The sequence below is a fragment of the Schistocerca gregaria genome, chromosome 1 (genome assembly GCF_023897955.1).
Source record: "Schistocerca gregaria isolate iqSchGreg1 chromosome 1, iqSchGreg1.2, whole genome shotgun sequence".
NCBI classification, from domain to species: Eukaryota; Metazoa; Arthropoda; class Insecta; order Orthoptera; family Acrididae; genus Schistocerca; species Schistocerca gregaria.
Window position 1 is genome coordinate 693,867,432 of NC_064920.1, and position 27,393 is coordinate 693,894,824.

At 41.2% G+C, this 27,393-nt stretch overlaps 1 protein-coding gene and 1 non-coding gene across 2 annotated transcripts in view; both read right to left on the reverse strand.

The window, feature by feature from the left end:
* LOC126302399 (lachesin-like) overlaps window positions 1-27,393 on the reverse strand; it is a 1,147,869-nt gene that overhangs the window by 1,051,679 nt on the left and 68,797 nt on the right. The window lies entirely within an intron of this gene.
* LOC126286464 (U6 spliceosomal RNA) lies at window positions 11,386-11,492 on the reverse strand. The gene has a single exon (XR_007551698.1). It is a non-coding gene; the product is annotated as a U6 spliceosomal RNA (small nuclear RNA).

Genomic DNA, 27,393 nt, shown 5'->3' on the forward strand with positions numbered 1-27,393 from the left:
ATAAATAATCTGCTTACGTAGCGAATAAAAATTGCTGTCGTTATAGAATCTCATTCTTTACACAGGCTAATTGTGTAGTACCATGCATGCAGGCTGCCTTCGTAAGATTCGTATTCTACATTTACGAAGGTCGTGTTTAATGGTTACGAACTTATGAACTCACTAACATTAACACTATTTAAAAAAATGTTTTTATCCTGTGAAGTAATTTAGGTGAAATCTAGCACTCATTACTTGATACTGTGAGGACATGGACATATGTATTTGTGTAAGTGGGATAGTATATAAGTTATGCAATTTTATGTCGTTCTGTCTGGACCAGAGTTAAGAAAATGCGACTCTCATAAAACAATTGCTAGGATACGAAGTCTCCCGCTCTCTGCTCATGTTCTCGACCAGGAAACAAAAACTACACGACTACCGGTACGTCGTACAATTCACGATTACAAGAAAACATACTTTGGTGTATGAGATTTTTCTTTCTCTTTCAGCAAAGTGGATAAGTTTTTGAAGATTTGTGTGTGAAGCAGTACAACGCAGCTGTCTTCGTGGACACAGCGATTTTCTTGTCTTTATGGAAACTAAAGCGCATTCATTTTCCTTTACCTACAGGAAATTCATATATTTATTTTACTACGTGATACTCACTAAAGTACACCTCTTATGGAAGGATCCTATAGTCATTTATTAGTACGTTTACTGACCGAATTTTTTTCAGGAATATAAACTACCTTGTCATTAAGCGCGTATTTACCTAAACATGATTGATTCAACGAGTGAATTAAACCATATACGGTACTCACATTGATTCTTGCAAAAATCTTTGACTGATTTACAGGAAGTGATTGACAATGATCATTGAATTTCTTTTTGCTTAAACAGCAATTCGGGTCAACTTTAAAGGATGAAACTGAATACAACATGAATTGGCTTAAAGTCAGTGACACTTGCGCAATGGCAAAGTTTATGATGCATACGTTACGCAAACAGATACACTATTCGTCGCACACATGTGTGAAAACACTACTGTATTGATGAAGATTTTGTAAATATGAATATAACCCAATCCTTCTATCTTGATCCTACTCCCACCTCCTTGCCCACTGCTGGACGATGGATAGTGGGGTAGTGAGGTTTTTGCACTATTCTTTTGTATATTTTATCCATTCATAATTTGCAGCACTTAGGGTCTCTCGTCGAGTTTTGCAGAATTCTTGATGGCAGATGCCATAGATTTCAATATTCTGTAAAGAAGGAGATAGTACTCCGTTAGTGCACATGCACAGCAAGAAATAGATGGCACAACCTGAATTTCGTGTACATAAATATGTCATGTCATGTCTAATTGTAAAATTTTGTAAATGTAAACAACTAACAATCTCAATATAAATCTGAATTTTGTAAAGTTTCACAGGACACGACTAGCAAAACATGTCTAATTGTAAGTTTTTGAAGATGTAAACAACTAGTATTCTCTATATAAATATGAATTTTGGGAGAGTTTCACAGGTCACGACTAGTAAAGTATTTCAATGGCTATGTAGCAACTTAGCTACGAAGAAGTTCATTTGTATTATGTATATTGAATTTCATGTCTATAGTAGGTAATCATTCTATGTATATGTACATGTCCATTTTTTCTATGTAATTTTGAACTTGCCTATTCAAAACTTAAATGTCCTCTTGTGAAGGCTACACACAAAACAGTCTTACTATGTGCACCTAATATAAAAGGAGAAAAGATGCAAAGTGTAATTTTGCTCAAAAGTGAAGTGTCTGTGAAAATGTGTTCTCAGAAGGAACAGGACGTCGAACCTCCCTTCTGAACAGTGTAAAAAAAAATCAAATAGTGTTGATAAAGAGAAATCAACCAGTCAAGAGTAAAAATATGATAGAAAAGTGTTTTCCGTACAAAGTGATAAGTTTAATCTCAAATTCTACGATAAAGTGCAATGATGCGTATCACAGTGATCCCTACCTTGGAAAGTGCTTGGAAGTCTGCGTTGTACGGTCCTCGGATGCGGCTACCAGTACTGTCGCGTCCGTCGTAAGGGGTGGCGCCGCCAGACGTGTCACTGCCTATTATACCTCAACAACGGACCCGAGCGCGAGGCTGTACGCAGTGCCGCGGTGCGTGGTGGACGGACCACTTTATCAAAATTACTGCACTCGTGCACGCACAGCCACTCTTAAACACCAACAATACTGACATGAACTTTGTTGTCATCGACAACTTAAAACCAAATTGTATGACCTTTTGTGTTCTTTTGTCGTAAGCAGATTCATTACCTATTGTCCTGATGTGCAAACTGTAAAGTAAACAAAGTTGTGGTGCTGTGACTTTTACTGTGCTTCGCACGACGCACCACACTGAACTGAGGCAAAGCATAGTGCTCACTGGTCGACACAATAAGAACTGTGAAAACAGGGTAGCAGCTATTGTTTTAATAACAGGACTGCCAACGGTGCAGGCATCTCTCTAAAAAAAATGAATCATTCATTGATCAATTTCAAAGTGGCTATTTTGTAATGTGCAACAATTTATGTATATTTACTTAAACTTTGTACTTTAGGCTATAATTCTTTATATATGTATGTACTTGTCATATGTTTGAAAATGTTGTATAATGCTGGTGCAAACACTGCACAACCTTGTTCGTCAACTCAAATCTGGTACTGCCGCGAAGTTTGAAAAACTTACGCACCAGTAGAGGGGGCCGTGTGGCGATACCTGTAAGACACCGCTAGCCCACGCCTCTCGCGGTGTGCGTTTAACCCCATTTAAATAACGCGCCAAGCGCGCGCCCAGCGGCTGTACGATTAATTAAATAATCGGCGTGCTAATCACAGTTGAAATCTCTGGTCCAGAGGGACGTGAAGAGGCTGTGGTCCAGAGAGAGAGTAGAGTCAGCCGAGTCTTGTTCAGTCTTAAGAGTCAGTCGAGCTAGAAAGTGTCTTGTGAAACGATCATTCTGTGGATAATATTAGTGTGATGATTTCTTTTATATGTGTTGTGTTGTCTTCTTCGATGAGTAAAAAAAAAATATAGGTAAAATAAATTTTTGTGATGTCCATCAATAAGTTCATTCCAGTAAAAATAGAACCACTTCCCTTCACCTTTATTCACCCTTTTTTCTTTCTTTCCTTTCAACAAAACAAAAACAAAAAATTACCACCCTCCTTTTGTTTTTAATTCCGGACATCACAGAACTAGTTCCGAATGTTATGCAGAAGCAGCTTTCAGATCCTTGTCCAACCGTTATGATTTGTCCAACCGTTATGATTTCTGTGATTTCCCTGACGTGCTACAGGCAAATGGTTCTTTTGACAGAACAACAGTCGACTGTTCTCCTCCTCCTTTACCACGACCGTGTATTCTCAGTCCCAGACAACATCGATCAGGACGGGCAGTTGATCTCAAGTGTTGCTGTCTTCTGAGAGTAGGCAAGAGCTGTGTACCGTCTGCCTCAGCTACGTTACTTTCACGGCAGCGTTGCTCCGACAGCGTAACGCGCAGCACAGTTGCAGGGGAGCCAGTAAATTGGAAATTTGTGGTAAGGTTTTATGGGACCAAACTGCCGAGGTCATCGGTCCCTAAGCTTACACACTACTTAATGTAACTTAAACTAACTTACATTAAGGACAACACACATACCCATGCTCGAAGGAGGAGTCGGACCTCCGACGAGGGACGCCGCGCGAACTGTGACAAGGCGCCTGAGACCGGTGGGTTGCCCCGCGCGGCGGGGAGCCAGTCTCGGATAGAATCGACGCGACGGTGGTGCGGAAAACCTGCCAGCCAAGCTGTAGTTTTCCTCGCCTGTCTAGCCAAATTATGCACTGGTCCTCGAATTCCGTCTCATAGAGTACGATATGCAAACAGGTAAAATACGACAGCGCTCATAACAAAGTTTACACGATTCACAGACAGCTGGCGCACACGATTTTATCCCTTATGTTAGCTATACGAGTGTGGCGTAAGAGAGGGCATTTGGTCATGAAGTCAAACAATAATTTTTAAAACTTACTTACCAAATCCTGAAAAAAAGCGGACGTCTTACTAGAAGGGATAAATGCAAGGGAAGAAGAAGAAGACTGTACGTTTGACGACGATCAAGGTAATACTAATTTCTTTCATTATTGATTTCGTCTGCCCTATTGTTGATTATTCTAGAAGTGTAAAACAGTACGTTTAACAGTACTTCTTTTTTAATTGCCCGTTACTGAGAGGCGTAAAATGAGATAATGGAGCTGTCTCCAGTAATATATCTGGGAAAAATTTTTTCGTCTCTGAATAGCTATACTTCGATCCAAACAGTAAAGTGCTTGACAGTCGGTCATTGGAGGGAGTGATGTCGCTTCACGTGTGTGCGGCGCTCAAAATACCATTACGGAGACAACAGCTGGGAGCTCCAATTCTGGGTATTCACACGCTGCACGTTAAAGTAAAGTATTGAGTTTGTTTTGCTGGGCGGTAATCCTCTTATCACCTTTCTGCGCACTTTGACAACTAGTTTAGAACAGTCTGTCGCGTAAAATAAACACGCTGCCCAGAGAAACAAAACAAACAACAGAAACGAATCACAATTTATTATTACGTTGTCGGTCGTCGTTTGTAACTGAATATGGCAACTGCAACCTAAAGTAGCAGTGCGATATGACAGGGGTGAACAGAATGGAAGGCACGACAAAGTTCGTCCTCGAATTGGTTGTTGCTGTGCCATCTGTCCTGTAAATTACTACTTGTCAGTCACTTTGTTTTCTGATCCAGGTGTTCTGCAAGCTGCGGCCTTTTTGAACCCGTTTATCCAAACGTTGGTCCCCCTACATCGACCCCCCCAGTCCCCCAGCCTGCCCCTCACTTCCGTTCATTACCAAATTTAGTTTCTCTGATGCCACAGAATGTGTCCTGCCAACTTATCCCTCCCCCGTAATATGACCTAGTTACAAGTGACGCTGAAAAGACGCTAGGAGTTTAATTCAGTGCATTGGGACAGTCTCTCGTTAACTGTAATACATATTGTGAAAATTTCTGTCACCACCAGGATTCGGAGAGGCAGCCTTCGAGTCGAGTGCTACCGCGCAGGCCTTGGAAGGTTTCTGCTTTTGGTGAAGCTTTAAGTCGTGTCGTAGTCGCCACATGAAAGGTGGCTGTATGTATTTTTTCTTCGATCACAGGGGATAATAATAAACTGAACACGGTCTCTGAACTAAGAGGTTTGATTTTCGTGTAAATATTGAAAAGGCGCGCCTATGGTACGTCACATTCATTGATTAACATATTCGTTACATAGACTAATTGCACAACTTGACCCAATGAATAAATAAAAATAGGATTTGGCACCAAGGACAAGCAAGTTAAAAAAAACAACCTCGGAGAAGGTAACTACACGTAAGTCGCGCTAGACTTTATACTAATACACATTTCTCATTTTATTCGTTACTATAAATACGTCTTGGAATTATATCCCGGGGTTAAATACAGACGGATGGAATGGGTAACGATATGGATAATAGCAAAATCATTTATATATCCAATAACGTTCTTTTTATCACGAATGGCGACTATTTACGAGTATTTATCTAAAGATAGAGGATTTCCACCGACAGTTCCCTGACATACATTCAGCGCACAATATTCATGACGCAGACTGAAGCACCTAATTACAGTTAACTATTGAGCAGGAAGTTCGAAGCATACGGCCTCGGGCTAAAGACATCGAGGTTTACTACTGAAAAGTAAAATCACTTATCCACGCACTCACACTATCTAAAACAGAGACCAAGGGTTGGCAAGGGATCTACAGTATCGATAGTGGTCTGGTTGTCCGTGCAAACATTCACGTTCAAAGTAAACAAGTCTTCACTGATTCATGATTTCTTAAAGAAATCACAGGAACTGGAAGGGAGGTGTATCAATAAATAAACAAAAACGTCGAGCCATTCCGTCTCCAGAGACTACTGGTCTGCTGAGAAGATTAATTTGCAACAAAAAATAAGCGTTACAAGTGCGTAGAAATGCACAGAAATTCGAGAATAATAAAACTGCCTCTATTGACCCGTTTCATCTTGCGTTAGTGACCCTGGCTACGGATGGAAAGACCCATGCTTTGAGCCTCCGCTTCCTGATAATGATCAAATGTTCTGATATTGCGGCTCATGTCCACCCAATGCTAGCCAGCTGCTGTGGCGGACAGTGAAAAATCTGACGACATCCCAGCTACGTGACTCTACTGACAGTTCAATCCACCGCAGTAGCGCAGCGCTTTCACTGTAACATAGCCCCTGTCGATAATTCTGTTTCTCACAACTGTACATAACAAATCGTTCTCATAATACTGATACAATACTTAACGTCAAATATATTGATTATAACATTACTTCTCGCGTTTTCAATATGAATTCAATACCCTACACAATGTATTTCAGCATATGTGTTGTGGTGCCATGTACCTCTATTGAACTAAATAGCTGCGTACTTTACCATGTAACAATCGTAAAGACAATATTAACGCTATTGTAAACAGAACATATCTTTCATTAGCATCTCATGTGCTGTATAAAACATTAGAATGTTTATATAAAACATTATACTAAGTATTGCATACATTTTATACCTATTTTATCAAGAGAGCCTCGCCATTGATTACATTGGTTATTTGTAACGAGAGTATAACACAAGAGTAAGTGGCAGTTCATTGCAAGTGTAATAAGAGAGGGAAACGCTAATGAACAGAGACTGTTGCCTGTGCTAGACAATATATGTGTTACCGGATTGTTTGTGGACGCTGATGGAATGTAGAGACTTGATGTCCAAAGGCACTTGACAGCACAAAAACTGGCCGGCGTATGTGTCAGCCAGACCTAAGTACAGCACTGGTGTGAACGAAAAGCAACATGCCATTTTTTTTCTTTACCTTGGGAACATTTAGACGAGGGAATATTACTTCAAAATTGCACGAAACTGATCTTGTCAGTATTCCAAGTCTGTTCGAAGAAGGCATAAAAATCATTTCTGCGGTAAAATGTGCTGGTGTTAACTGCAGACATAGCTCATGTTAAATTAATAGATATAAGTTCGCAAATTGTCACCGCAGCTGAGTAAACAACGTGCAGGCCTTATATGTAAATCGTCGAACATTCGAATCCATCTGATTTTTTTTTACAGCCATAAAGCACATTCTTCTGGTTCAACAATCTGTTGTCTATGAAGCCCTTTATTTTATTATACGAAACGCATTTCGATGATGTGTAGCTAATTTCCTATAGAAGAGACGACGGTACTTTGGCTATAACTCAGTTAGAGCCATTTCTGTTGGAGAATGATCTCCCTAGAATCTAAAACTTAAATTTTCTATTTCTATTCGACATAATACGTGAAAATTATTTACATACTTCCATTGATAATACACAGACTGTGGCTGTCGTGACGATTAGCTATTAAGCGTACCTGTCCGTCTACAACAGCCAATGACAGTGGACAAGCAAGGGGAAATACCTGGGCCACATCGCTTTCAGTCGAATGACATTAATCGTGCACCGTGCCTCATAGACGACAGACTATTCGTGTCCGTGTCATTGCTCTTGTGTAGGAAGTGAGTAGACGATGTCGGAGGCCGAGACACAGTCCAGCCTGATGGATAAAACATTGAGATACTGGAGAATCAAGTAGGTGTGTGGGAACTGGAATTTGGCGTATGTCCAGGATTGTCAATATGTCAACACGTCACCGCAAAATCTGTAAGTGGGCTGCTTCTGTTTTGGCAGCGCTGTGTAGCGCTTTGCATTGGATCTCCGACAGCGCTTTCTTTGTAAAGGACTCTGTGGCTGGTCGGACTCGCTGTTGGAAGTTAATCGCCAGTGGTGTTGGGCAGTATGAAGTTAGTCGCCAGGTGTGATGGAAGTACTGTTGGGCAGTTGGAGGTGAACAGCCAGCAGTGATGGATGTTCGATGTGAGAAGCTAGCATTGATGGTGGGTAGAGGTTCGAAGTGTTAACGTAGGCTAACGATCTGTACATGTTCGACTTGGAGATTGAATATTATTCATGATTATATACCTTTGTACTAGATGTCTATGACGATTTATACTCGTGTCTCAACTGGATGTCACATTATTAAGGTAAAAAATACATTATTTGGTTTGTAGCAAAATCTTTCCTTTGTTAACCATATGCCTATTAGTAGTTAGTGACGTTAGTAGTTAGACTCTGTAATTTATCTGGCACTATTGGCGCTCGCTGTATTGCAGTAGTTCGCGTAATGAAGATTTTTGTGATGTAAGTGATTAATGAAATGTATAGGTTGTTGTTAGGATTTCTTTTTAGTTAGGGCCATTCATTTGGATTAATTATTTGAAGTCAGGTTATCTCTTTTTGACCGGTGAGATTGCGTTGCGCTAGAATATTGTGGGTCAGGGTCGACATGAAAAGAGAAAGTAAAGAGAAAGTAGACTCAGCACGTTCAGTTTTACTCAGCTGTTTCAGAATCAAATAACGGAAAAGTTTTAACTTCCCATTTCATTCAGCAATAGAAGCAGAAAAGAAATTTAATATAGAACTTTCAAATCCTTTTTTAAACGTAGTGCACTTGAAACTTTTTACTGTTTTCTTTTTTCTTTTTTTTTTTTTCTTGTCTTTGGGTACGGTTTGGCGCCTGCTATGTTTGAGAGTTCGAACAACTTAGCAAACGTGCGGCCACCAAGGAGACGCTCCATGATGATCATCGACCCTATAAATTAACGTTTGCTGAAGACAGTGTCAACCGTGAATGACGGCACATCATATTTCCTGAAGAATCGGTTCGGCGAATGATTGTCCAGTACGAGAATACAAGCCGCAACGTACCCGTTTCGACCCACATACATCCACGAGTCACCTCGTAGTGTCTGTGTGTCTGTGGAAGTTTAGGGCTGGATGGTCCCCGTGGATTTGGAAAGCTTCACAGATACTGTGAGCGACATTATGATCTCGTCAGCGCAACTACTATGTCCTGTTTCCAGCAGGAGCAGTATCCTGTACACATGGAAGATATGCTGTAGGAGTTGTTTGCTGAACAGAATGAGATTTCTCTTGTCGACTGGCTTCACAGTGAAAAAATATGGGCAGAGACGTAACGTACCATACCAAAAAACTGGCATCACCCGGCGGCAAGAACCCGCGATGATCTTTGGAAAGTCACCTCCGGGTGGATGTGGCAGAAAATGGAAGATTTATTACTCCCCCCCCCCCCCCCCCTCCTCACAGGCTACCTTCCCCGCAAATTTCAGAGTCACTGAAGTGGAAGATCTTTTTACGGCATATTAAGCCTTAAAGAAGCCACATGCTGTACCCTTTTCAGGACCGAAAAATCTCAATAAGAATTATGACCTGTTCTATTTATTTCGTTATTTCTACGGGTTAAACAAATTAACATGTAAATCACAAAAAAATAAAATGCACAGAAGCAAATAAGACAGACACATCGTCGCTAGGCAGTTGACTGCTGGACCGCCGACTACGCCCCTTTTTCCCCGCGGGATCTGTGCCTATTGCCAAATTTCTTGGATCCCGATTTTTTGTTCTTTTTTTACTCTTAGTAGCAAGAAAGAACGGACAGTCACTTTCATGCTGGGTGGAAAAAACGTGGGTAGGGATCGAAACCATCATAGAGCCACACCCGATTTACTGTCAAACCATACTGTGTACTCATTAGACTGTTCATTCCGTTCAGCAGATCATTTAATTCTTCTTCACTTTCACTCAGGATAGCAATGTCATCAGCGAATCGTATCATTGATATCCTTTCACCTTGTATTTTAATTCCACTCCTGAACCTTTCTTTTATTTCCATCATTGCTTCCTCGATGTACAGATTGAAGAGTAGGGGCGAAAGGCTACAGCCTTGCCTTACTCCCTTCTTAATACGAGCACTTCGTTCTTGATCGTCCACTCTTATTATTCCCTCTTGGTTGTTGTACATATTGTATATGACCCGTCTCTCCCTATAGCTTACCCCTACTTTTTTCAGAATCTTGAACAGCTTGCACCATTTTATATTGTCGAACGCTTTTTCCAGGTCGACAAATCTTATGAACGTGTCTTGATTTTTCTTCAGCCTTGCTTCCATTATTAGCCGTAACGTCAGAATTGCCTCTCTCGTGCCTTTACTTTTCCTAAAGCCAAACTGATCATCACCTAGGGCATTCTCAATTTTCTTTTCCATTCTTCTGTATATTATTCTTGTAAGCAGCTTCGATGCATGAGCTGTTAAGCTGATTGTGCGATAATTCTCGCACTTGTCAGCTCTTGCTGTCTTCGGAATTGTGTGGATGATGCTTTTCCGAAAGTCAGATGGTATGTCGCCAGACTCATATATTCTACACACCAACGTGAATAGTCGTTTTGTTGCCACTTCCCCTAATGATTTTAGAAATTCTGATGGAATGTTATCTATCCCTTCTGCCTTATTTGACCGTAAGTCCTCCAAAGCTCTTTTAAATTCCGATTCTAATAATGGATCCCCTATCTCTTCTAAATCGACTCCTGTTTCTTCTTCTATCACATCAGACAAATCTTCACCCTCATAGAGGCTTTCAATGTATTCTTTCCGCCTATCTGCTCTCTCCTCTGCATTTAACAGTGGAATTCCCGTTGCACTCTTAATGTTACCACCGTTGCTTTTAATGTCACCAAAGGTTGTTTTGACTTTCCTGTGTGCTGAATCTGTCCTTCCGACAATCATATCTTTTTCGATGTCTTCACATTTTTCCTGCAGCCATTTCGTCTTAGCTTCCCTGCGCTTCCTATTTATTTCATCCCTCAGCAACTTGTATTCCTGATTTTCCCGGAACATGTTTGTACTTCCTCCTTTCATCAATCAACTGAAGTATTTCTTCTGTTACCCATGGTTTCTTCGCAGCTACCTTCTTTGTACCTATGTTTTCCTTCCCAACTTCTGTGATGGCCCTTTTTAGAGACGTCCATTCCTCTTCAACAGTGTTGCCTACTGCGCTATTCCTTATTGCTATATCTATAGCATTAGAGAACTTCAAACGTATCTCGTCATTCCTTAGAACTTCCGTATCCAACTTCTTAGCGTATTGATTCTTCCAACTTGCTAATCAATAAAGAAAGAAACAGAATCGGACTTAATCCTACATATTTTCTGCCACTTAAAAAGAAAAAAAAGTCATCTCCAGTGTGGCATGCAACAATTTTTTGTTTATTTTTTTAACTAAACAAAAAATCAATATAAACAGGGCCACAAAAATGGAACAAACTATCTAACAATATATCTGAGAAGGAATTCGACAAGTTTACCAAAATCAAGGTAACAGGAATGAAACATTCGAACAAAAAAGGGGTTCTACTCTTCGTCCAACTCCTTGACGATTACATACCGGGTACAAAAATGTGTAACGCTTCACTATTTTGCGTTTCATACTTGCGCAGGGACCGCGCTAATTTTCTCTGTGTCGTTCCAAGTTTAGTACATGTATCGCCGAAGCGAGTACGCCACTGAACTACGAATGCATTATATTACAGCCGCAGACATTCATTCACCCCTATCTGAACATGCCTATACAGTTTCAGTTTCACGTAACGATTACTTGCAAATTATTTACTCAAATATTTTGGTACCTTTAACTATGTCCATAGATTATAATAATACACTGATGGTAGTTTTAATAATACATTGATACAGTATTATACAGTATTAATTTGATCTTCTCTTACTGCCATCGCACAAACTTCTTCATATTATTTTGTGTTTGTAGACCAATGTTTAACCGCTGAAGTGTTAGTAGCCTACTAGCATCTTGCCAAAAGATCCTCGTGTAATCTATGCTTCGTCTATAGGGGGTGTATTTCAGTCAGTTTCCCGCACCCTTCGTTAACGCCTTATTTGTTGAAATTAACCGAGCGGGGATCCTGAAATTATAGCAGATGCGCGTATTTTGTTAGACTATTGTACTTGCAGGAGGCTCTTCGGCTTTATTCCACATCAGTATGGCTTTAGACTCAAAAGTTCAATAGTCGATGCAGTTAACTACGCGCTGGAAATAATAGAGGAAACACAAAAAAAAATACGCAATAGCGATAGTAGTAGATACAGCCGTCGTTATCGACAATCTCTGGTAGCGTGCCTTGTTCGCAAGGCTCCGAGAGATGCAGACATCAACAGTCCTATGCGATAGCTTAATGGACAACTGCAAAAATAGGGTGGCTCAATGGCAAGCAGGACCACAAAATGTTATCAAGAAAAGAACTGAAGGTTGCCCACAAGGCACAATCTGCGGGCCGATGTTCTGGCTTATTGACATAGAACCACTCTTAAACAATCTGGATGGAGAAGATAGGGTTAAGGGTATACTTGCCCATGCTGACGACGTGCTAGTAGTAATAACTGCAAACTCGAGAGCGCAACCCCAAAGCAAGGCTATACACCTCCTCATAAAAATAACTGAATGAATGTTGAAATCGTAAAAAGCTTACGATTACCGCAAACAAGACAGTATATTTACTGATCAAGGATACTGTAGAGAAATCCGACCATTAGACTGAACAGCTCGAGCATACAGGGAAGAATAACAACATTCGGATACACGCCGACGAGGGACCGACATTCAACGAGAACACAACTTACAACTGAAAAAGCGACAAGACTATTGCGCAAACTTGCCACGCTAAACTGAACTTACTACAAACTATCCCTGCAGACACTACGAATGTATCACACCGTCCTATTTCATTCTATTACGTGCTTTGTAGCAAACGCCTGGGTACTTCGATTGTCAGTCACGACCCACAAAACCGTTGTGAGGTGTGGATAAAGCCGTTTATTGCTTACAATGTCAGGAGCATTTGGCACCGCGTACGTGGAAGTACTACGCCTGTACTGTAACATACGCCGTTGACATAACCATTAGACACAGAATGGCAGCATACTGTGCCAAATGGGGAAGACTATACAAGGTACATAAGATAAAAGGAGGATATATTACAAAAAGCGCCAATTACATCTTTCGGTGGTTGAGACTTGGCAAAAGAATGGGAAACATCCGGAAATGGTTGAGGCTGAGGCAAGTTGACGCAGGTCGCGGTAAGGCACACTTCTCGGCGGACCATGGCCCTCACCCTACAAACTTCCACTGCTTTGGCCTTAGCCATAGTGCTACATGTGAATGTCGGGAACGTGGATCCATGGAACACATAACACTACAATGTGGCACACTCACACACGCAAGAACAATGACAGAAACCGAAGGTGCAGGGAAAGCTTTAAGAGACCCAAATAAACTGAGCCTGTTTTACTGCATCACTGATGAAATATCAAGAGTGATACACAAGACTTATAAGCAGCAGGAAAAATATACAAGATCACAACCAGACACAAACCTACGCCACAACATGAAAAGAAGGACAACTGAGATTCAAACAGTGATATGGAAACAGATGAATATACAGCCACAGTCGATAATATGAACACACCATTATTACCAGATACAGACACATACACGGCATGACAGCAGATCCTACAACAATACTACAAGTAATATATATATATGGAATTTAGAAATAAGTTAGTAATAAGAAATAAAACAACTCATTTTCCTGTTTGTCCAAAGGGAAACAAGTAATTATTTAGTTCTTTCGATCATTATTTTACAATATGCAAACTGTATAAACCGTAAAACACGTGAATTTTGTAACATTGTACATAAAAACACCTATGCAATATAATAAGACTCAACTACACAAACACAAACTAAGACCATGGGAAAGAAAGGCTCTTCATGGAGACGAGATTTGATATTACCCTTCCGAGGTCCTCTCGCACTTATGGCGAGGGCACATGGAGGCAGTAATTATAACAACGTCATATACAATGAAGAGCCAAAGAAACTGTTAGACCTGACTTATATCCTATAGGGCCCCCGCGGCACGCAGAAGTGGCGCAAAAACACGTGGCACGGACTCTACTAACGTCTGAAGTAGTGCTGGAGGGAATTGACACCATGAATCCTGCAGGGCTGTTCATAAATCCGTAAGAGAATGAGGGGGGGGGGGGGGGGGGGATGGAGAACTCTTCTGAACAGCACGTTGCAAGGCATCACAGATATGCTCAATAATGTTCATTTCTGTGAGTTTGGTGGCCAGCGGAAGTGTTTAAACTCAGAAGAGTGTTCCTGGAGCAACTCTGTAGCAATTCTGGACATGTGGGATGTCGCATTATCCTGCTGAAATTGCCAAGTCCGCACAATGGACATTAATGGATGCAGGTGATCAGAGAGGATGCCTACATGCGTGTCACCTGTCAGAGTCGCACGTAGGCGTATCAGGGGTCCCATATCACTCCAACTGCACACGCCCACACCATTACACAACCTCCACCAGCTTGAACAGTCCCATGCTGACATCTGGGTCCATGGATTCATGAGGTTGTCTCCATACCCATACACGTCCATCCGCTCGATACAATCTAAAACGAGACTTGTCTGACCAGGTAACATGATTTCAGTCATCAACAGTCCAGTGTCAGTGTTGAGCGGCCCAGGCGAGTCATCAAGGGTACGCGAGTGGGCCTTCGGCTTTGAAAGCCCATATCGATGATGATTCGTTGAGTGGCTCGCACGCTGTCATTTGTTGATGTCCCAGTACTGAAATATTCAGCAATTTGCCTAAGGATTGCACTTCTGCCACGTTGAACGTTTCTCTTCAGTCGTTGTTGGTCCCGTTCTTGCAGGATCTTTTTCCGGCCGCAGCGATGACGGAGATTTGATATTTTACCGGATTCCTGATATTCACGGTACGCTCGTGAAATGGTCGCTCGGGAAGACCCCCACTTCATCGCTACCTGGGAGATGCTGTGGCCCATCGCTCTTGAACACCACGTTCAAACTCACTATTTCTTGATAACCTGCCATTGTATCAGCAGTAACCGATCTAACAACTGCGCCAGACACTTGTTGTCTTATGTAGACGCTGCCGACCGCAGCACCGTATCCTGCCCGTTTACATATCTCTGAATCTGAATACGCATGCCTACACCAGTACTTCGGCGCTTCGGTGTACAAGCCATGTAGAGTTAATCTCGCGACATACATACATACGGTAGTAGCCTTAATTGAATAGGATATGCTAATTTAATTGACACGGGTTCCAAGTATTTACTGCAGCCCTCCCACTTGAAAGAGCCAGGTAAGGGGACCTATTTTACCATCAAAACCTATGCTTTCGTCTACTATTTCCCTCTTAAGATCATAGAGAAATTTGTTTTCCTTTTCCAAAATATACTTTATGTATCACAAGTTTTTTTAATTAACAATGTAATGATCAAAAAGCAAGAAAAATAAAAGCACTGAGAGAAGCTGTAGAAAAAGTCGAAGAGTCTGTCTGCAACGAACCACTATAGTTACCAAGGCACTCTGCAATATTAAGAAATAAACAAATAAACGAAATTCAAATGGTTCAAATGGCTCTGAGCACTATGGGACTCAACATCTTAGGTCATAAGTCCCCTAGAACTTAGAACTACTTAAACCTAACTAACCTAAGGACATCACACACACCCATGCCCGAGGCAGGATTCGAACCTGCGACCGTAACAGCCCCGCGGTTCCGGACTGCAGCGCCAGAACCGCACGGCCACCGCGGCCGGCTAAACGAAATTCGCAGAAACGCTGATGTAGTGCTGTGTCACACTGCATGAAACCGAACATAAATTTATCAATCTAATCCGGTTGCCCCACAGTCAGAGCACTGAAATCATCACACATTATTTGATGAAGAGTATGTGGACACTCCTTCGTAGCGAGGAATTGACCACGACAAACCACAGCCTCGATAAGCAGGTTCGATCAAGCCGCTGCATATTTCCACATCTGTTGGTAAATCAACCATATGACACGGTGGTTCCGCTTTGATGCAAAACACTTTTGTTTTTTTTTTCCTTCCCAAACTAGTTTCAGCGACAAAGTCGGCAACATCAGTGGATTTCCCCTTGTTCTAAAACATGAGAAATTAGCCTCGTTATAAACGTTACAAAACGTTATTACGTATCTACTGGTTGATTCCATATACTGTGTTACGCGAACAGTTTTATATTATGTGCACAGCATGGTTTCCGTGTTTGTCACCTTTATTTCCAGCAAAAGAATGACAAAGAAAATATACCGGAAATAATGGCAACAGACGTAGAAACAATGCTGCGATTTAAAGCAAATAAGATATTATAAAACTATTCACACAACACGATGACCGGAACGACACAGTATACATGTAATAACGTTTTGTAATGTTTATAAAGATGCTAATTTTGCGTGTTTTGGAGCAAAGTGAAACGCACTAATGACGGCGATATTGTCGCTGAAACTAGTTTGGGAAAGAAAAAAAACAGATGTGTTTTTGATCAAGACGGACTCACTACACCATATTGTTGTCTTTATGCAAACACGAACCAGCGGAAGAATTACAAGATACAGTGATGTTGGTTACTTTTTCCTCTTCTTATATGAAGCATATCTTCTCGCAAACAAACAACACGCAAATGTGACTTCTGAGTGAGGAAGACGCTTCATAATCTTTTCTTGAATGTCGGCTGTGTTATGGTTCAAATGGCCCTGAGCACTATGGGACTTAACTTCTGAGGTCATCAGTCCCCTAGACTTAGAACTACTTAAACCTAACTAACCTAAGGACATTACACACATCAATGCCCGAGGCGGGATTCCAACCTGCGACCGTAGCGGTCGCGCGGTTCCAGACTGTAGCGCCTAGAACTGCTTGACCACTCCGAACGGTTCGGCTGTGTTACGCTCACCTAATTTTGTGCGGTGACACTGAAATGTTAACCATTTGCATATTCGAGTATGTAGTACACTTCATGTCGATTCGACGTTTGTTTTATTCTGCCCTCACGTTGTTGCAGTTTTATTGGGCTACATTGTACTTACTATTTCACATAACGCACCTTGTATACTCGTAGATCTGTAAACAAGACACGCGGATGGATCTTTCTAGCTTGTTGAACAATACAACACCAGTACTTACCTTTAATGAAATATTATCTGAAAAGCATGTCTCTATCGTTCCACTCAGTAGATTATTTTCTATCGGAAATTTAATGTCACTAAAGCTCATATCGTCCAGTATTGCGAAGCTGATTAGCGCAGTGAATGTTTCATTGGACTCGCATTCTGTACAAGAAGAGTTCAAGTCGTCATTCGGCCATCCAGTTTAGGTTTTCCGTCATTTCTCTAAACAGCATTACAGGAATAAGGAGAGGGTTCCTTTAGAAAGAACAAAGTCGTTTTCCCTCTTTCGTTGTCCGGTCTCAGCTTGCACTCTGTCTGTAATTGCCAGATCGTCACAGGGACTATAAAATCTAATATTTCTTGTAGTTCGCTTAGACGATATTATTGCATCCGAAGGAACAAACTGGATTTTTAGTCTAGTTACGAATTAGTGGCACTCTTTTGTTAACTTATCAGGACAAGAATTCATTTTGTTGACCTTTATTTTCATAATGAAGTTGTCATTTCTTCATTTTTTGTAAATATTTAATCATTTTCTTAAGAGTAGCGTCTGTTAAGGTTGTTAGGTGACCATCAACTACTTTTAAAATGTGTAAATTAATTATAATTAAGTTTCCTGACAGAACTGGAGCGGCAGGTGTGGAAATTCTCAGCTGTTAATGAGGGTCTACAGCTCTCATTAAGAGGGAACGGCAGCAATGCTTACATTCGTTAGTTGAAAAACGTTAATCTGGTCGCAGTAAGTAGCCCTCTGTTCCATCTTTGACTGGATCTCGCCACCACAAATATATTGCTAGTCAACAATATCTCATTTGTGCGGCAGCGGTAGTACCGACCGTACGCAGTCAATGAAATCGCAAAGTTCTTGTATTAGTGTACAAATCAAGGAACATTTGCTACTTTAAAAACGAGTTTCATTTTGTGAACCGTGTGGTGCGATACTTTTTACGGGTACTGCTTTATTTTCTACAATTATAGTTCGGGGCGGAATATGTGGCTTTATTAATTAGAAAAGAGGCGGACACCTATTCCACCCTTACACAGCTATACACAGAGGACTGAAAATTCTAGTATAGCTTTTGAATGTTGGGAGCAGTACTTGTGCACTTGCTGGCTAATAGTCATTTCTGCTACGCCGTTCTTACAAGGTACTTACCTCACTGCACGGCTGTGGTGGCCGTTTGGTGTACATAGCGGCCGAGATCACAGATGATGCAGATCTCGCAAGTGTGATATTCACTGGTGAGAAAAACAGGTTTGAGAAATGGTGGAAGGAGATGTATGCGTTAGGATTGATGTGGCTTCAGTAGCACATGAACCGATTCAACAGGGTAGGAAAATACGGAGGGCACAACACTAGCGTGGTAGAGGGAGGAGTCGATCCTAGACAAACTAATCAAGTGTGGTGCCGAATGAAGTGGACGTGCCATGGAGCAGCCCGTTATGCTTCGCGAATTTCTGCAGCATCGCTTCCTCCGAAGTAGAGGTCGCGTTCCAAATACTATCTCGGGTAGCGACGTAGATTTTTATTTGCCTCACTTTGTGTTGTCTACACAGATAAATAATCAGATAGTAAATATGAGAACATACTTGGGCTACTTGAATAAAAATGGCAACTATCCTCTAAATTGAAACATATTCTGTAGAAACAAATTTCTGCTTCTAACGTCGATGCTGGCAGAATGGATTGAATCCATGGTCTTCGAAGGTCATAGCAACGAAAACGTATATCGCAAAATGCTTTCAGTAACACTTAGCAATGTTGAACATTTTTCAGCAAGTAACTGACGATACTTCGATGAAAGTATAAGTGACAATTGACATACTTTTTTGAGACTATGTAATGTCGCATATCACATTCTCCAACTTATGACAACTTGGCAGGCGACTCAATGATTACGATGAACCGTGCAGCAGCACGGTAATTCGCTCATTAAACGTCGTCGTTGATGCCGTATGCACAAACGCCGCAACCCCCCTGAAAGCGAGAAAGAGCATAATAGTTTTATATAAGGATGCAGGCCATAGTTAGGTACGTTGACTGTCATCTGACCGTAGCATATAACAACCGTGAGTATGTTTCGTATTACTCCATGCCAATGCCACCATGTGATTACTGCGATTTATTGATTGATCAAGGGTTGGAAAGGTTCGACCCAAATACAAGAGGCAATTTATTGAAAACTATAGAACAAGATTGGAATGTTATCATCCGAGAATATTTTAAACAATTTTAGAAGTGATACCAATATTTAGATTAATACAGAGCAAGAGACTGTAAGCTTCGTCAGACGTTACGCATAACAATTGAACAATTATTCTGAAGTGCTAATCCCAAACCAACGCCAAAATTGAATGTAATTTAACAAGGATTATTATGCAGCGTTTAGACTTTACGGGAATGACCTGTCGCACTGACCTTCAGGGTAAGCACGGGAGCAGAACATGATTGTAATACACATAAGACTATCTTAGAAGTACAAGTAACAATCAAATACCAATTCAAGGCTCCGAGCGCAATGCTGGGTGTGAGTTCAGCTTAGGACAGCTCGATGCAACAAAATCCTCAGGTGAACGAGCTAAGAACGCAATGAATAATTAGTGTTGAGACGTTACCCGCCTCTACTTCCTCCGGAATAGAAAACGACTCGCGAGGAGCTGTAGAAAAATGTGGGGTTACATTAATGAAAAAAAATTAACGCGGGAGAAGACAGCGCGCAAAAGTAGCATAAAGTGCTAAAAAATTTAAGTAGCCTCACTCACACTGATTTTAAAATTGAACAAACACACTCCGGGACGAAAGCGTTACTATTCTGCAGGCTAATGTGCACTTTAATCTTCCCGCGAGAGGAGGCAAGTTACACTACAGAGCAGCTCCAAATAAAGTAGGTCCTCTCGATTTCACAGTTTAATATGCACAAATACAACAGAGGAATCAACATCCAATGGACTCACGTCTTACACATAAAATAATCAGCAATGTTAATACGACCGAGAACGCAGGTTAACGACCAGGTAGGCACGGGCATTATGGTCTATAATACATGCAATACCTCAGAGTGGACACAAATACCGCTAATCCGGGAGCATTTACAACACAGGGAGGCTGAGCAGAAGCACTCTATAGAAGCTAGACAAATATCGGCTGCCGACAGTACAACAAGCCACCGCTATGATTCTGGCGGGTACCGTTACTGTTAGACCCACGAAATAGCCGTACAATTAACCTCCATTGACCACCACTTGAATGGTGCACAGAAACGGAACTGTAATTCGAATAATTGCACCCAAGTATGTCCTGGTCGGATTCTTAGTCGGCGTTGAAGACAACTGATCTGGGTGGTGGCGGCAGGAACGTAAGCGGACGAATTCCAACAGGTCACACCACCAACAGCCGATCCTACTGCAGATTGACCAGACCTTTCGTACCGCCCTGTTCCGTTCCAGTCAGACGTCGCAACCAGCGTCATACTATCCACGTCCCATGTCTTGTGTGACCAAGACGTCTTCTATCCTACAGAGGAGTCTTGGAAGCCGGAAGGCCGCGGCCTAACATCGCACCGCTTCAGTCTGCAACCGCCACTCAGTTCCCTCCGCCTTGCCTCGCTCCGTACTGTCAGATCCCCCTTTTACAGCACAAGCACGCTCTATCGCTGACTCGTTCCTCCCACCAGAAACTTTGTCTCAAAGGCGTGACACGATTTATCGACAGATCGTGGCACAGCTCAGTATATATACATGTGGAAAGATAACACCAAGCTTTGGAACAATTTGTCACCACTCATTCCAAGCACGCCGCAAAACTTCATGGATGTGCGTAACAGTAACGTACTATGAAACGGTTACAGCGATTTTCAAAGCAACAAGAGCTTGCAAAATTTTAAACAGAACAACAATCTGTATGCAAAAATAGCATGAAAAAATTATAATAAACAACAGATGCAGAACGAGTATTTGTAGATGAGTCCGATATACTAGGCCCAACGTTCAGTAAAAATTACGTTTTCACTGCCGACCGTAGTGATTTTCAGGAAAAGATGTGTAAGCAAGACGTTCTCACCGCGAGCCTTCGCCATACAATTGCGTCCCGAGCAACAAACAGCGACACGTTGATGCATTCTTGCACCATAAAGCCTACCATCAATGTGGCTTTTTGTTCTGAGGTACGTTGGAGGCATTGTGGTTGTCATCTGTTTTCAGAAACTCGTACAATGGAAGAGTGGTAAAATGGGATGAGAATACTGTCAGATACGATTTTATTCACAGCTCTTGAAACGTCCCCTTAGAAAAATTATGAACTGCTGTGCTGATAAATTTCTACGTTATTTGATTTTCCAACAGCTGGGAAAAACTGAACGTACTCAGACAGTTCTGTCTTTACTTATTCTGATCATCACTAAACTGACACAGAATATTTTTTTAGCGCAACGCAATCTGACTTTCAATAATCCCTACAAAAGAATGGCCATGACTAACAATAACCTATACCTTTCATGAGTCACTTACCTCACAAAAATCTTCGTTACCCGAACTACTGCAACACAGCGAGCGTCAATACTGCCAGCTAAATAAAAGATTCTAACTACTGAAGGTACTAATTACTGATAGGCATAATTAGCAAATGATAGATTTTGATCGAGATCAAACAATTTATTTACCTTAATAACGTTCAAAAGTGACACCCAATTAAAAAAATTTCCTTTTTCTGACGAACACACGTCCAGATCGTCCGCTCAAAACTCTGCCATCTCTCTCTCCACATCCACCACTGCTGACGGCTCACCTCCAACTGCTGTTCACATCCAACTGCCCAACACTACAATAGCGAATATTCCAGCAAAGTGTCCAACCAGCCACAGACTGCCCACAGCACAGTCAGTCATTTTCATACAGAGCGCTACGTGGCGTTACCAACATAAAAACCTAAACAGCCTACTTACACTCTTACTCGCTCAGTTACTGTGCTATATATTTCAGAACAAAATTCAACCTTCAATTTCACACCCGTTACCAACATAAAAACCTAAACAGCCTACTTACACTCTTACTCGCTCAGCTACTGTGCTATATATTTCAGAACAAAATTCAATTGCACAATTACGAAATTTATTTCGCCCTACCAGTTTCAACAGGCTAAACAGGCATATTTATGAGCCTAAAAAATTTGGGATATTATAACTCATTAGAATTTGGCCATACATGGATGTAAAGTATAAGAACTGTATTACAAAAACTTATTTTATACTGGTTTAGTAGATGTCACCAGCTCCTTCACAGAAGCATAATGCCATGACATTTCGAAAAATGTACATTTTGTCTGTGATAATTTTAAACACAGGTCATTAACTGAATCTTCCGTCGGCTCTTGGTAGAAGAACATTATAATAAATGAAAAGCACTGGTTTCCTTTTGTTCCACATTATTACTTTTATTGTGTTAACCAGTTTTCGCTTACAAGGCCATCTTCAGACATTTACTGAATATTGGCAGTATTTGGTGACAATGTCTGAAGATGGCCTTGTAAGCCGAAAACCGGTTAACGCAATAAAGTAGACTGTAAAACAAAGGCAAACTAGTTCTTTTCATTTAATAAACACAGTAGTAATTTACAATGAATGAATAACATTTATCTACATAGTCTCTAAAGCACTAGAGGAATGCAGGAAATAGCCTTCAAAGTTTCTATGCCAGATGAAGTGAAACGACTGATCTACACCTATCCGTGGTAGAGAGAAGGCAACGTCACTTTATGTGACTGCTGATACAAACGGGCCATCTATGAACCATGGACCTTGCCGTTCATTGGGGGGTTTGTGAGCCTCAGAGATACAGACAGCCGCACCATCGGTGCAACCACAATGAAGAGGTACCTGTCGAAAAGCCAGATAAACGTATGGTTCCCGAAGAGGGACAGCAGCCTTTTTAGAGGCTGCAAGGGCAACAGTCTGCATGATTAATTCACCTGACCTTGTAACATCGACCAAAATGGTACTGCTGTGCTGCTATTACGGAAGGCTAAAACCAACAGGAAACAACCATAATTTTCCAGAGGGCATGTAGCTCTGCTGTACAGTTAAACGAAGATGGCATCCTCTTGGATAAAATATCCTAGAGGTGGAAAAGACCCGCATTTTGATCTACGGGCCGAGACTACTCAGGAGAACGTCGTCGTCAGGACAAACAAAGCTGTCTTTCTGCGGATCGGAGTGTGGAATGTAGGATCTCCTAATTACGCAGATATGTTACAAAAATTTAAAACCGAAATGGATGTGTTGAAATTAGATATAGTGGAAATTAGTAAAATTTAGTGGCAGTAGGAACACAACTTCAGCTCAGATTAACACTGGGTTGTAATTACAAAGTGAAATAGAGGTAATGCCGGAGTAGGTTTAATGATGAATAAGAAAACTGGAATGCGGGTAAGCTACTATAAACAGCACAGTGAACGCATTATCATAGTCAAGATAAACACGAAGCCCACACCTACCACTGTAGTACAACTTTGTACTTCAACTAGCTCCGCACATGTGAGGAGACTGAATAAATGTATGATGAGGCAAAAGAAATTATTCAAATAGTTAAACGAGACGAAAATTTAATTGTGATGAGATGCTGGAATTCGACAGTAGGAAAAGGAAGAGAAGGAAAACAAGTATGTGAGTACTGAAAGTGGGAAACGAATGAAGAGGAAGCCGTCTGGTAGAATTTTGCACAGAGCGTAATTCAATCATTGTTAATACTTGGTTTAAGAATCACGAAACAAAGCCGTATACGTGGAAGGCTCCTGCAGACAATATCAGATTTCAGATTGATTACATAATGATATGACAGAGATTTCGGAACGAGATTTTATATTTCCAGACGTTTCCATGGGCAGCTCTGGCTTCCGACCACAATTTATTGGTTATGAGATGCATATTAAAACGAAGACATTGCAAAAATGTAAGAAATTACGAAGATAGGTCCTGGACAAGCCTAAGGAATCAGAGGCTGTTGAGAGTTTCAAGGCGAGTGTTGGCCAACGGTTGATTAGAATAGGAGAAAGAGACACAGTAGAAGACGAATCTGTAGCTTTAAGAAATGAAATAGTGAAGTCAGTAGAAAATCTGTAGCTTTAGGAAATGAAATAGTGAAGTCAGTAGAAAATCAAATAGGTAAACAGACAAGGCCTAGTAGAAATCCTTGGATAACATAGGGGCTATTGAATTTTACTGATAAAAGGAAAAAATACAAAAATGCAGCAAATTAAGCAGGCGAAAGCGAATACAAACTTTTAAAAAAATGAGGCTGACGGTAAGTGCAAATCAGCTAAGTAGGAATGTCTAGAGGACAAATGTAAGAATTTAGAAGCGTATTTCACAAGGGGAATGACAGAGACGGCCCACTGGAAAATTAAAGAGGCCATTGGAGAAAATAGAAGCAGCAGTTTCCATATCAAGAGCTCAGGCGGTAAACCAGTCCTAACCAAAGAAGGGAAAACTCAAAGGTGGAAGGAGTATATAAAGCATCTGTATAAGGGAGATGAACTAGAAGGTAATATTATAGTAATGGAAGAGGACGTACATGAGGATGACATGAGAGATAAGATACTGCAAAAAGAATTTGACATATCACTGAAAGACCTAAGCAGAAACAAGGCCTCGGGATCAGACGATATCCTGCACATCTACTGATAGCCTTGCTCTCAATGCTTCTCTATCCTATGCAAGCCTCTTCATCTCCAACTAACTACTGAAACTTACATCCTTCTGGATCTACTAACTGTATTCATCTCTTGAACTCCCTCGAGGATTCTTACTGCTAACACTTCCCTCAAATACTAAATAGGTGGTGCTTTGACGTCTCACAATGTGTCCCACCAACTGATCCGTTCGTCTGGTCAAGTTGTGCCACAAATTTCTTGTCTCCCCAGTTCTATACAGTACCTCATCATTAGCTACGTGATCTACCCAATAATCTTCAACATTCTTCAGCAGCACCACATTTCGAAAACCTCAATTCTCTTTTTTGTCTAAACTGTTTATCGTCCATGTTTCACTACTTTTCATTGCTGCACTCCAGACAAATACTCACACAAAAGACTTTCTCACTCTTAAATCTATATTTGATGTCAACAAATTTCTCTTCTTCAGAAATGCTTTTCTTACCAATGCCAGTCTACATTTTATATCCTCTCTACTTCGGTTGTCATCAGTAGCAAAACTCATCTACTACTTTAAGTTTCTCGTTTCCTATTCTGATTCCCTTTGCATCACCTCATTTAATTCGGCTACATTCCATTATTTTAGTTTTGCATTTGTTTATGTTTATGTTATATCATACTTTCAAGACAATGTCAATTCCATTCATCTGTTCTTCCAAGAGCTTTACTGGCTCTTACTGAATTACAATGTCATCGGTAAACTTCAAAGTTTTTATTTCTTCTACCTGAATCTTAACCCCTTATCTAATTTTTTCTTTGGTTCCGTTACTGCTTGGTCAATGTACAGATTGAATAACGTTGGGGTATACTACAACCATGTCACACTCCCTTCTCAACCACTGCTTCCCTTTCATGCTCCCACTCTCTTATTACCGCCGTCTGGTTTCACTCTGTAAATTTCCCCTGCTGCCTTCAGGATTTCAGAGTATTCCATTCAGCATTCTAAAAGGTTTCCTTAAATCAAGAAATGCTAAACATAGACTTGACTTTCCAGAATCTATTTCCTAAGATATGATGAATGGTCAATATTGTCTCGCGTGATCCTATATTTATCCGAAATCTAAACTCATCTTCCCGAACGTCAGCTTCTGTTAGTTTCCCTTTTCTTCCGTAAGGAATTCGTGGTAGTATTTTACTTACTAAACTGATAGTTCAGTACTTTTCACACCTGTCAGCAACTGTTTTCTTTGGAATTGGAATTATTACGTTCTTCTTGCAATCTGAAGGTATTCTGCCTGTCTCATACATCTTACACACAAGGTGGAAAATTTTTGTGATGGCTTGCTGTCCCAAGACTGTCAGTAGTTCTGACGGGATGTCGTCTTCTCCCGAGGACTTGTTCTGACTTTTGTCTCTCAGTGTTATGTCAAATTCTTCTCTCAGTATCGTATCTCTCATCGCATCTTGATGTAAGTGCTCTTCAGTTTCTGTACTATTGCCTTCAAATTTATCTCCCTTGTATTGACCCCCCTATACATGGTTGTCGTTTTAACTGTAGACATTGAAATGTCTCGAAAATTGCACATCGGATCAAAGAAAGTTGTAATTAGAATTTGTTTGACTCGGAGGAGGACATTCAATGAAACCACACTCGACTCCCCTCCCCACCCCGAGCGTGGGTACCAAGAGACAACTTTGAAATATTCAATGGAAATCCACATTTTTTATTGCATATTACGATACTACGGCAAAATGTTTTCTCTGAAAGTTTTCTTCTTTTCTTCTTTTCACTGCGGTAATTGGAGGAATACGAATGGCTACACAATCGTAGTTTACAGCATGCTATTCAATGGCCTTTGAATATCCAACGGCACAGAGGACCCCTCCTCCACGATGCGAGGGTAGGACATGCCAGAATTTCATAACTTGTCATTGAAACCACATCCGCGACGTTGTATTCCTTCGACATATCGAACAGGGGTGTACTCGACGCGCCTCTGTGGCCGTGGCTCGAGGCGAACGCTGCTCTACATTTCCAATAAGAGTAAGCGTTGAAATTTAGCACCGCTAACTTCAGTACCCTTAGTGATCCACTTTTCAAATGACCGTACGCAGGACAGAAGCATATCTGCAGGAATGTCAGCATAGTCGTTTCTGATGCTGTCGACCATGTCTTCATGGCCTGTTGGCACTTGCTGGTACAACTTATCTTTTAAATATCCCCGCAGGGAGAAATCGGGCGACGTCAAATCCCCTGACCTAGCAAGCCACCTTTGCCGATCAACCGACCAGTGTAAACACGGTCTGATACCTCCCGTTCTTCAACTGCGTAATGCGCTGGACAACCGTCATGCTGAAGCAACATAGATTGTCGAACGTGCAGGGCAAATCCTGCAGTAGTTACGGTAATTCCTGTCCCAGCAACATTCGGTGTTTGCGTCCATTCAACGTGCCGTCGACAAAGAACGGACCAATGAGATTGTTCTCCATGATGACACGCCATACGTTAACCGACCAAGGACGTTGATGGTCAGCTTTCCTTAAGCAAAGGGGTTGTCCACACTCCAGTATTGCATGTTATGCTTGTTGACACTACCATGGTTTGTGCATGTAGACTCATCGGAAAATAGAACACCGGCAAAGTACGTGGGGATCATTTGCCTTTGTTGACGTGGCTATTCACAAAACGCTACCCGGTTATGGAAGTCGGCGCCATGCAGTTCTTGATGCAGTGAC